The sequence below is a fragment of the Diadema setosum genome, chromosome 3 (assembly GCF_964275005.1).
Source record: "Diadema setosum chromosome 3, eeDiaSeto1, whole genome shotgun sequence".
Lineage (NCBI taxonomy): Eukaryota > Metazoa > Echinodermata > Echinoidea > Diadematoida > Diadematidae > Diadema > Diadema setosum.
In genome coordinates this window covers 29,324,758-29,336,221 of record NC_092687.1, presented here as the reverse complement: position 1 = coordinate 29,336,221, position 11,464 = coordinate 29,324,758, and positions in this window count along the sequence as shown.

Below are 11,464 nucleotides of genomic sequence, written 5' to 3'. Positions count from 1 at the left end.
TAGTTTAAATCTCGTAATTTTTGAAGGTATAACGCTGCTTTGAAAGTTTTCATTAATCATGGACAGAATGTGTTAATGGAGCATGTTTACTTTCGGCCTGACATGATAATCCCTTTATTGTTGTTGACCTCCCTTGGTTCCCACCCTGTGTGTGTGTGTTGTTTTTTTTCTTTGTGTATCTTTTTTTTTTTTTTTTTTTTATAGCGCCGTTTGGTGAGGCGCTTGGATAGATCCTGCACTTCAGAGCCTCTTTTCTCGGTTCGAACATTTCCAAAGTGTGTGTTTTCTTTTCAATATTTTCATAGGTTAGGAGAGTCCATTTCAATGGAGTTATACATCATTTGAAGAGTTTGTTTGCAAAAAAAAAAAACAACATATAAGTCAATTTTTTAAGATTTGGAAGTACGGTCTCTGTCATTGAGTACAAAATGATACCTTTTAAATTATATATTGGTCGCTACATATAAAGGTATACATTTTTGAAGTTATAGTCAAAAGAAGCCAAAATTTTCTTATTATTCTCTTTATTTTTCTTGACCTTTAATCGCAAATATCTCCATTTGGCAAATATGGACTTATCGGTTTTTGCGAACAAACTCTTCATTTTAAAGCTGATAGATTCATACTCTTTCAGAATCTGTCCCTAGGGCTTAAAATCCATGTCTGGCAACTTTATGTTGGTTTTGTGATGCAGGGTCACAAAAAAAAATATCCAATATCAGAGATAAACGTAATGTACAGTGATATAGGATTTATTGAGATGTAAAAAAAAAAAAGAACGAACAGAATAGTTTTATGAAGTGTTTTTAAATTTTAGGGCAGCAGTTATACAGTGGGGATCTCTGCACTGAAAACTACATGTCGTATCAAGGGAGTGTCCCATTATGGCGGAATTTTTAGCTGTTCCACATTTTTAATAGGCCTAATATGGGATCAGTTTTTGAGAAGCCCAAATTTTAATCGTTTGGCATATATATCTGTGTAATTCGACATATCACGGAATTTCCCCATTTACCAGTTTTATTCTGTATAAGGATCTTTTTTTTTTTCCGTGAATGTCTACTTTTTTTTTATATAAATGCTTGGATACCCATCTTCACATAAATTATATTTGTCTTGCTTTTTTTCCTATCGCAGCCATCGCAGGCATACATTTTCCATCTCTCTTGTCAGTAGGCTTATACACTGTTCTTTAATATGATTGTAACAATACGTGAGTGTGAAAACTGAGAGCTGTAATTGATATAGATATATGATAACATATGAAGAGTTTGTTTGCAAAAACCGGTAAGTCCACATTTGCCAAATGGAGATATTTGCGATTAAAGGTCAAGAAAAATAAAGAGAATAATAAGAAAATTTTTGCTTCTCTTTGACCATAACTTCAAATATGTACCTTTATGTAGTGACCAATATATAATTTAAAAGGTATTATTTTGTACTTTATGACAGAGACCGTACTTCAAAATCTTCAAAAATGTACTTATCGGTTTTTGCAAACAAACTTTTCATATATCTGAGTAATTCGACATATCGTGGAATTCCCAATTTACCGGTTTTATTCTGTAAGGATTTTTTTTTTCTGTGAATGTGTACTTTTTTTTCTATAAAAAATTAATGCTTTAAATACCCATCTTCACTTATTTGCCTTGCTTTTTTTTTCCAATTGCAGGTATACATTTTCCATCTCTCTTGTCAGTAGGCTTACACTGCTCTTTGATATGATTGTAACAATGCGTGAGTGTAGTTAAACTAAGAGCTGTGTTATGCAATTATTGATATAGATGATAACATGTCTTTGTAAATAGGTTGAAGAGTTTGTTCGCAAAAACCGATAAGTCCATGAAGATTTTGAAGTATACGGTCTCTGTCATGAAGTAAATAATAATACCTTTAAATGATAGATTGGTCACTGCATACAAAGGTAAATTTTTTGAAGTTATGATCAAAAGAAGCAAAATTACTCTTATTATTGTTTTTATTTTTCGTGACCTTTAATCGCAAATATCTCCATTTGAAAAATATGGACTTATCGGTTTTTGCGAACAAACTGTCCAATTATACCCACTAGTGCACTTATCATTTTTTTTCCTATTTTCATTTCACGTCCGGAACTATTTCACTTCATGGAAACTGTGACATACAAATGAGCGGGGGGGGGGGGTCTATATGATAGGCTTATAATAAGATAGCAATGCGTCTTGTCGGTTTGTTTACTCAATTGTCTAGGTTATTATCATTTGCTATTAATGTTTGCTTCCGTAAGATGATATAAATAGTATTCATAATGATAAAACAAAACGCACTTATATTGCGCCAATAATTAGGATACAAGGGGCGCTCTATTTGTTGGTGTCACTGTGGCTAAACGCTTGTTTGTTTGTTTCCAAGTTCCCTTCTCTCTGCGGCGCAGCCCGGATCAGGAAGCTGTTGACCGTTATTATAAACTTTGATCGAGGGCTACTGGCCAGGGTTCTAATACAATGTGACCGTGCACCTCAACACGAACATAAAGTCGCACACACTGATTTTGCGTGAGGACTGAAAATAAGTGAAATGGGTCCACGTAGCCGAACTTAACTTTTTCATATTTTCTGAAAGAGCGGGTCTTCTTTTACATTACGTTAAAATTTGGGGTCAAAAAATGGGCAGGAAAATGTGTTTTTTAGCAGTTTATCTCGAACATTTTTGGTACAATAGTGTGATTAGGTGTGTCTTTAGAATCCCTTTTTTCATTTCTGAAAAACCTTGTCCACACCCTTCAATTTCAACTCTAATAACTTTTGAAAGGATAGTGCTACTGCTTTGAAAGTTGGCATTAATTATGGGCAGAATGTGTTAATGAGGCATGCTTAATTTCAGTGTAATTTGATAATCCCTTCATTATTGTTTTTATTGGCTTACTTCCTGTTTTTTTGTCCCATTCATCGCACAGCCAGCACGGTTTGGTAAAGATTAAGCGCTTGAATAGACACTGTACTTCAGAGCCTCTTTTCTCAGTTCACACTTTTCCTGAGTTTGTGCTTTCTTTCCAATGTATACAGTGGCGTACCGTGGGTCAAGACATTGGGGGGGGGGGGGCACCTCATGGCAGCAACATCAGAATTGCATAACGTAACAATTAAATGCGAGCGAGCTTGAAAATTTTGACATTTTACAGTCCCCAAACTACCGTTTGTAGCTATATGTATGTATATATATATATATATTTATATATTTGCTTTGGAAATTAAGGGGGTTGCACCGGGCGCAACTACTGGCAGTTGCTGGCAGTAACATCACGAGAATGGCATAACGATTAAATGCGAGCGAGCGAAGCGAGCGAGCTTGAAAATTTTGACATTTTACAGTCCCCAAACTGCCGTTTGTAGGCCTAGCTATATTTTTCGCTTTGGAAATTCAGGGGGGGGGGGGGGGGCGCACCGAGTGCAACTGCTGGCAATTACTGGCAGTAATATCAGGAGAATGGCATATACCGGTTAAATGCGAGCGAGCGAAGCGAGCGAGCTTGAAAATTTTGACATTTCATGTTCCCAAAACTGCCGTTTGTAGCTATATTTTTTCGCTTTGGAAATTAAGGGGAGGGGGCGCATCGGGCGCAACTGCTGGCAATTACTGACAGCAACATCAGGAAAATTGCATAGCGATTAAATGCGAGCGAGCGAAGCGAGCGAGCTTGAAAATTTTGACATTTTACAGTCCCAAAACTGCCGTTTGTAGCTATATTTTTTCGCTTTGGAAATTAAGGAGAGGGGGCGCACCAGGCGCAACTGCTGGCAATTACTGACAGCAACATCAGGAGAATTGCATAACGATTAAATGCGAGCGAGCGAAGCGAGCGAGCTTGAAAATTTTGACATTTTACAGTCCCAAAACTGCCGTTTTTAGCTATATTTTTTCGCTTTGGAAATTAAGGAGAGCCTACGCAAAGGGCGCAACTGCTGGCAATTACTGACAGCAACATCAGGAGAATTGCATAGCGATTAAATGCGAGCGAGCGAAGCGAGTGAGCTTGAAAATTTTGACATTTTACAGTCCCAAAACTGCCGTTTTTAGCTATATTTTTTCGCGTTGGAAATTAAGGAGAGGGCCTGGGCGCACCGGGCACAACTGCTGGCAATTACTGACAGCAACATCAGGAGAATTGCATAACGGTTAAATGCGAGCGAGCGAAGCGAGCGAGCTTGAAAATTTTGACATTTTACAGTCCCTAAACTGCCGTTTGTAGCTATATTTTTTTCGCTTTGGAAATTAAGGGGAGGGGGTGCACCGGGCGCAACTGCTGGCAATTACTTACAGCAACATCAAGAGAATTGCATAACGATTAAATGCGAGCGAGCGAGCTTGAAAATTTTGACATTTTACAGTCCCCAAACTGCCGTTTGTATACATTGTATATTTTTTCGCTTTGGAAATTAAGGGGAGGGGACGCACCGGGCGCAGCTGCTGGCAATTACTGACAGCAGCATCAGGAGAATTGCGTAACAATTAAATGCGAGCGAGCGAAGCGAGCGAGCTTGAAAATTTTGACATTTTACAGTCCAAAAAACTGTCGTTTGTAGTTACATATATGTTTTTTTCGCTTTGGAGGGAGGGGGCGCCCGGTGCTCCCCCTGGATCCGCCACTGGTAGTCAAGGGTGTCGGTTTATGTTCATGATTGGGGGAGGTATGACCAGCGAGGGGGCGTCGAAGTGACCAAGCGGGAGAAGGATGTCCAAAATCTGCACTTTATATAGAGCATCCCCTAATTTGTTTGTGTTTGTGAGTGTGTGTGTTTCATATAGATGGAAAAGTTAGGAAATAGCTAAGGTCAAGTCTTATTATTGGCAATGCAAGGCATTTTAATATAGACTAGTATGTAAAGCAACACTGCAAAAATCAATGATCAAGCTTTGATAGCAAAATGTGTACAATCAAACATCACATTGCGCAACATTGCAGCGACTCTTTTTGCCATTCCGATGTTCTGAGTACACTGCGCACATCCTGCTTGTGTTCAAAATGCCAACCAGGAATCACACTGAATCACAATCTTTTATCGTCTCCGGGCTTTTTGAACAATGTTTCACTATAATACCTCTTTATGGTTAAAAGAAATCTTAGAAAAATATCTTTTTTCTTGATCATCCTTTCATGTCGATTTCAAAAGCAGTTTACTAACACTTAAATTACCATTTTGGTAGTTTTTTTTTTTCTTTTTTTCTTCTTTTTTTTTTTTTTTTTTTTTTTTTTTACCAGCGGATTGGGGGGGGGGGGGGCACGTGCCCCCCCATGCCCCCCCGTAGTTACGCCACTGAATGTATAGATAGCTTAGGAGAGTCCATTTGATTTGAGTTATACATCATTTTAAAGCTTAAAGTCTGCTCTTTCAGAATATGGTCTTAACTAAAAATTCATGTCTGGCGACTTTTTGTTTGTTTTGAGGTGCAGGGTCACCTATGCTCTTGTCTGTTATAACAGTTGCGAAACCACAGTGATTGGATAATACCTGCATTGTGTAAACACGTGGAACTCTTGCCTTACGCAATTCTGCGAAAGTTAGTCTTTAAAAATATACGCTTTATCCAAGAATGCAGATGCTCACTTTGTTGTAAACATGTGAAATCATTCAATTCCTTTGTACTTCGTCATGTATGATTCATTGATATTTACTAGTACAACGTCACTGTGCCAGCTGTCATCGAGCTTTTCTTGATACCAATGTAAGTAGTGAAAGTTAATTTAGAAATAAAGTGTATAGGAAGAGACTAACCATGTTCCAGAGGTGAGTACACGTACCACGTGTTTTCTCATTGGCTGACTCAACGTACTCGAGTACTAGTAATACACTGTAAATGCAAGTGTTTCTGGGGTACCCGGGTGTGTAGTTGTGTCTTGTGATGTGCTAGGCATGCAACAAGGCGCGCGGCAGAAGTAAGGCAATGCTTGTGGCGCATGGCCGCAGTGAGTGCTCAGGAACGTGAACCTACGGCCGGGTGAGCGAGCAGCATAGGATGATGCTGGGCTGTAAACATTGGACTTCTGTTGTGAAAGGCTGTGTTTAAATGCACGGAATGTCAAGATTTCAACACTGTTTTCACTCCACATGAATCGCAATATTTTAGAGAGACTATAAAGCCTATTTTAGGCAAGTCGATCGAGAAGGCGCATCACTGTGACTGTGAGAAAATACGCAAATTTACAAGACTTTCGCCTCAACGTCGTTACGGCTCATCGGCTAGGTATGTAAAGATAGACCAGTCCCTGGCTGGGCCGCCGCAGGGGCGGCGCGGCTTGGGCTGGTTGGATGGACTAGAGCTCGCGCTCCTGCTCCTGTAAAGATATCATAATATGTACTTTTTGTTGGTTTTGTGAAGCATGGTCACATTTAGAAAGGGCATACTCGTGAAATAGGCCCCACCAAACGGCGTAAAAGAAAGTATAGTAATAAAATTGTTTGAATAGACTCTATACTCTTTACAGAAGGCACATTCGTAGTTGTGTAGAGATCAGCAGATATCTTGATAATTGAGGGTAACTGAGCAATGCTGAGAATTATACTTAACGTTAACTAAGGCAGATTGCGAACGAGGGTGGCAGTGACAAGACCACAGTACACTTTCTATGGAAGCATACAAAAAAGACTGTGCAAATAAAAACAGACATGCACGAACGAGGCTGGTATCAGGCCGTACATGCATCGCACACTAATCTCTGTTGCATAGAGATCAGTGCTCGTATGAACTATGATGTACTTTTAGTAATCGTACGATCTGACGATGTGGTCATGACTCATACTGATAGAGCTAGCAACATGTTGCCCCTACGAGAAAGATCACATGATGCGAAATGATAAGTTCGCTCGAATGTAACCATACAACCTGTTCAACAGCAAACACTCCACACCTCTCCTCACAGAAAACATGCAACACAAGATACTACAATGTAGGCAGTAGTAGTCGATCTACACAGAAGACATCTACACAATACTATGCTACATCGTACATGTGCAGAGATGCCAAATTCAAAAATATTTTATGAGTGAGATTTTTATGACTCGGAGTCTTGGCGCTCGCCATATGCGCACGCGAACGAGGAGGGTGACCCCCTTCCATGGGCAATGGTAGGGAGCTTTTTTAATTACTAGCTCTTAATGATGCGATCTGGTGCATACTTACGTGACTATTTTTTACTAATTTTGAAAGGCAAAAAGGAAATATACCTTCAATTGCAACTATCACTTTAATCCTTTGAGCAATGCTCCTTATTTTTGGCCCAAATTGCAGACTTCACCAGATGCGTGAGAAAAATGGGTGCCATGCGTGAGGTCGTGAGACAGACCCTAAAATGCTCGAGTCTCACGCGGAATGCGTGAGACATGGTAGCTCTGCATACATAGGTGATAGTAGATTTCAGGGGTCGCTTTGCAGATATCCTGTCTGTTTTTACTGAAGATCTTTGATCTTATAGTAAGTATAGATTGCTCTTCACATTTTGAGATAGGTGCTCAACGTGATATACTGATAGGAGACACTCATTCCTGACTGACCAAGTCTGAGGTGAGGCAGCTTCCCCTAAAATCCCTAGTGGTGAGGGCCCGGGAAGGCGCATATTCTTGTCAAAACAGAGTGATGTGCATAGAATTGCACATCTCTGAAATGTCTTCTTTAGTTTGTCCAGTTTAACAGGGCTTAAAAGGTAAAATTTGATACCAACAGCAATGAAGGGATTATCAGTTTAAGCTTAAATTAAACCCTTTATACTCTATCAAACAATTCTATCCATGACTAGCCCCAACTTTCAAAGCAGATGCACCATTCTTTCAAACGTTGAAGAGTTGAAAGTAAAGAAAATGGCAAGGGTTTTTGAAGGAATGGAAAGGAGGAGGCACACCTCGGGGCAATTGTGAGTCTTCACACAACATCAGTGCGTGCAACCAAGGAGGTACTACTTGGTGCAACTTCTTGTTGGTTTGTCATGCACGGTCACTTTATTACCCCTTTTTCCTCTGTAATAATCAAGTACCCGGTATGTACTTAACCCGTACCCGGTATGTACTTAACCCGTACCCGGTATGTACTTAACCCGTTGAGGACGGACTGATTTTGCTACAACACGCATTTCCCATAGACCCCTGCCCGAGTATACTCGGGACTCGTCCTCAACGGGTTAAGAGTTCAATGTAGTGCTGGAGAATAACTGTAGGACTTCCCTTTGGGCTGGCTAAGAAAAAAAAAATGTTATCAGTGTCAGTAAATATTCTCACTTTTTTTTCATTAGTGTTCATTGCTGTGCCCCTCTTTCTATTGAAGGTTTTTTTTTTTTTTTTTTTTTTTTTTTTTTTTTTTTTTTTTTAACACCAAGGACACAAACAATCAATTGCGAGTGTGTGTAGGATGTTGCACTGCACTACGGTGTGTTTTAATTTCGATAGTCTGAGAAACATTCTGCCTGTACCGTATGCTGTTAATAAAAATTCTGAATTCTTAAGTTTTACAGCCCTCCCCCCCACACTTTTTTTTTTTCAGAAAGTATCTAGGGTTTGACTGTCTATTGAACAGCAGCCGATGCTGTTTTTGGATGTTTTGTTTTGTTTTGTTTTGTTTTGTTTTTGTTTATTTTGCTTGCCATGCGATTAACCTCGGCAGTGGCGCGAGAAAAATGTTTAACCCTTTGTTTTGTTTTGTTTTGTTTTTTATTTTATCTGATTTGGGGATGCAATTAATTGTCATTTAAATTTCTTTCCCCCTTCATCCTCAAATGCAGTGGACATTCGTGTTCCCATAAAATTACAATTAATTGCAGGGTACAAAAATGCACCTATTCTGAGAGGTCCAGGTTCCTTCCAAATGACTTAAAATAGAATATAAAGCATTGAGGAGAATAAAGTGCCTTGCTTCTGGTCTAAACTTTGTTTGCAAGGGGCTCGGTAGCTGATGAGTGATACCAGTACTATCGTAGTTGTGATACGGTACCTGTACTAGTCCTTGGTCTTTTTTCACTGAGCCAGCACATCTCTTTGGCTGACTGCCACCATAAAATGTTCATGCAGAGTGATGCCATGCACACAACCAAGTATCATCATATTCTATATTCATACTTTCTAGAGTGTGTAACGAACCACACTTCACTGGGTTTGCAGGCTACGCTCTGCTGGAAGTCAAGTATAACATTCTACGCTTGTGCACCCTTTCTGTTTAAAATTTGACCTGTGTTGTTTTGTTGTACCGTACATGGGCCTTTATTTGTATTGGTCCTTCTCTTTTGTGATACACCCTAGGGCCTACCAAATATTTCAACGTGTAAAATGTGGCAAACTGGGCAGACAATGTGATGCATAGAATTGGTAGACCTGTGCTGATCAATATGTGCAGCCAAGTATCGTAAGTTTGCACAATTTGTTACTTTTAAGAAGCAGACTGGGTCATCCCCAAAATGCAGCAACTAGGAATTTTACTCTGGCACTGTAAACTCAGCAGAATAATAAATAAAGGACATTTATATTGCGCAGCTACTATAATAATATACTCTACTGCGCATCACAAAATGACATGCATACAAGAAATTCAAAGAGAAAATACATTACTTGAAAAGATGACTTTTTAACCTGGCCTTAAACTCATTAATTGTAACTGCTTGTCTTACAAACGAAGGGAGATTACTCCATAATTTTGGTGCAGTGTGCTCCCATTATAATGAACACATTTAGAATGAAATTCTCTTTACAATGATTACTATCAAAATTCAGATCCCCAAATTATCTGTACTGGAACTGTTCTATACTGTACTATTCCCTGTAACAAGATTTCGTCATGCCGAAAGAAAACCCACCAGTTCCAACAACAACAACAACAACAAACAGGAGTAGGCCTTTATACACTGATGGATGTGTAGAGCTACATTGTAAATGTTTGCAACCTCTTTTCAATATATCTGGGCCCTGTTTTTTATCAAAAGATATGAATTGATTTTGAATTTCCTTAACACACAGGCTGCCATAGACGTAATGATAGAAATCAACTTTTTTAATCAATTTTAACTCTTCATAAAACGGGGCTCAGGAGTTGCAAAAATAACCAATCTATTGGCCTATACTCATACATTGCATTGATATTGATCTGCTGTTATTAAATGGTAGTCATTTGATCATTGATCACAGGCTCTGAGAGAGAGAAAAAGCATGCAGTTTTGCTTTTCTACTCTGAAAAAAAAAAAAAAATGATGATATAAATTCCTCAGCTGAATTGCAGTTTGTGACCTGACCTGCTTTTCATGGAACTGATTTTTGCTGTCTGTACACTGTACATGTGCATTGTACAATGAATATTCAATTGTACAGAACTGGGTTGCTTTGCAGTGGCGGATCCAGAGGGGGTGCCCCCTCTTTATTTTTTTGCTCAAACAAAAGAAACAAAGAGTACTGGAAAAAACAATAGATGAAACCCAGAAGGTGCACCAGAAATATTGTTTGCACAACCTCCCCCCCCCCCCCCCGCCCCCTCCTTTACAGAATTCCTGGATCCACCCCTGCTCTGCACGTATTGTTAAATAGTGGGATGAATAAAAGATTACCAGACAAATTCAAACTTGTTATCCATGCATAACACATTAATTCTGCCCCCCCCCCCTCTTTGGGTTTGATATTAAATTCCCCTGTATTCTGTCATACTGTTAAAAGAAACAAGCATAAAGTACCCAGTACACACATAGGCCTACGTACTTGTACACATGCCCAGGATGCACACAACATTCGTACAAACATATCATAAAGAAAGATGTCATACAATATGCACATAAGTTATAGGTATTAACATGCATTAAAACCTCATACCCACACACGGTACTTCATTATAGCCTACTGTGTTTCACAATCCACCATCCATGTCAAATGGTAGGTTCTATGTGAATGCCTTCCATTGTTTAGATGTGGCAATTCCATGAACTTGTGCAATAAACCTTGATGTGTCTCCTGATTATAGAGCAGACACTGAAAAGACACTATAAACAGGCTTCTCAAGTTGAACGCTGTGCCATGCTGGTCAGCAAACCACCTAATTTAGCCACAGAACAACTGGTGGCAGCAGTGTGTTTTTAAGATTTCTACTGAAGGCAAAGGTTATACTTTTCCGCAGTGCTGAATCGCCGTCTTTGACCTGACCTGCTTTTTATCGAATTGATTGTTACTGCCAGATACAATTTACTGAACTAACTGCGCTTATTTATGTCTTCAAGGCGATTTGTCAATCTGTTGCAATAAGCTCTCTATTTCTTTTGTACACTAATTTATTTTTCTCAGAGTATTTTGGCATCTAGGAAAAATTTACCAGCTCTGAGGAGAACAGGCAAAAAATGATCACAAGAAAATTTATCTTGTGACAATTTTTTTTCACTTCCGGTACTTTTTGTGTATAAGTGGAATGGAGAACGGCTTCTATCATTCTGCTCTTGTTTCCCCCTTTTTTTGTCTGTGTCTTTGCCTTTCTG